This window comes from Lithobates pipiens, unplaced genomic scaffold (genome assembly GCF_037356315.1).
Source record: "Lithobates pipiens isolate NorthernLeopardFrog02 unplaced genomic scaffold, aLitPip1_a1.2 Scaffold_3, whole genome shotgun sequence".
Lineage (NCBI taxonomy): Eukaryota > Metazoa > Chordata > Amphibia > Anura > Ranidae > Lithobates > Lithobates pipiens.
The window spans coordinates 68,877,025-68,878,471 of NW_027507790.1; the positions used below are offsets into that span (position 1 = coordinate 68,877,025).

At 40.4% G+C, this 1,447-nt stretch overlaps 1 pseudogene; it reads right to left on the bottom strand.

The window, feature by feature from the left end:
• Positions 1-329: 329 nt before the first annotated feature.
• On the bottom strand, positions 330-1,092 carry LOC143940438 (eukaryotic translation initiation factor 3 subunit K pseudogene; annotated as a pseudogene).
• Between the last annotated feature and the right edge of the window lie 355 nt (positions 1,093-1,447).

Below are 1,447 nucleotides of genomic sequence, written 5' to 3' on the forward strand. Positions count from 1 at the left end.
AACTCACCAAAACCTAGGGACCACTTTGAAGTCTATAGGAAACCACAGCTAACCTGCATAAAACCCAAAGTTTAGCTTTGCTTTGCACAAAGCACAGTGGGACCACACCAGGGCAGTGTGAAGCCCCCTAAGGGTTAAACGCTAGCAGGTCTTTAGTGGTAAAGCTTTTGTAGGCAGTAAAGTTTGAGCTATATCCCAGAAAGGTAAGTATTCCGAGTCTTCATTTGCAAAGAATTTTATTTACCCACATTTTTTTTTAAGTGACAGCCACTTTCATTCAAGTTTTCATCCTGTTTTTCCAAGCTCAGTTAGGATATTTTTTCCCTATATTTTTTTTTTTTTTACCAATTCAACATTTTATTATTTGATGTGGCAAATGCTCTGTCTGTACATAAAATAAGTTGTATTTTCTTAGGAAAGATCATCCTTGAGAGGATGCCATAATTCCAGACACACTATCAAAGTCAATCTTTTCCACAATGTTTTTGGGTTTGATGTTCTCCTCCTGGTTACAGATGAAGATCTTGCCATTTTCTGCTTCTGTCCAGCCGTATTTGCTCATCCATACTCTAAGCTGGGGCTCTGACAGATCTCCAAGCATCTCGGCCAAAAGCCACCGGTCTATGTGCTGGTATGTGATCACCACAACATGGCAGATGAATTTTCTCACAGAGTCCTCAAAGCCAGCGATACCATCAAGGAGATCAAGATTCTCATCCAATGCTTGCCAAAAAGACTGAAAGTGACAAGTTTCCAGGAGGTCTCCCAAATACAGGATCTGTCTGATTGGACGTTCTTCTTGATGAGCCTAGTCGATCATACACTTGCAGAGCGTGAAGTCTGTGTGTGGAAGGTTGGTCAGAGCTTTGAGGAGGATCTGTGCGGTGACTGTCGTCTGGAAGAAAGCTGGATTGAACTGATAGAGTTTTAGCACAGCTAGGTTGGCTTCCAGGTCATACGCATTCTCCTTAGCCTGGGTCTCCACATAGCGTTCTAGTGTAGCCAGATTTTCTGGATTGTACCTGTCTATACCCCGCATTAGTTTCCCCACATTCACTCTCATCTGTTCAAACGAAGCCATGTTGCCTGAAGATGGGACCCCTATATATTTTTTAATTCTAGTCTTTAACGAGTGCCTTCTTTGCTGAATGCTGAGAATTGCACTGTAACTCTGTGGTGACATCATGTTAGAAATCAGAAAGATCGTATTTTATATATTGAAATGTACTTTTTTCCCATCAGCGCATATACCATAAAAAGATCTCAATAAACCCAATATTACACATTTAAAACATTGTACCTTGCACCATTTATTCCATTCCATCCACAAGGTCAAAAAAGTCCCATCCAGAGTATTACTCCAACATTTCCAAGCTAGTAGCATATTTCAAATTATTATCAATTTATTACCAAACAAGACACCTGAAGCCATTTTGTCCATCTTTTG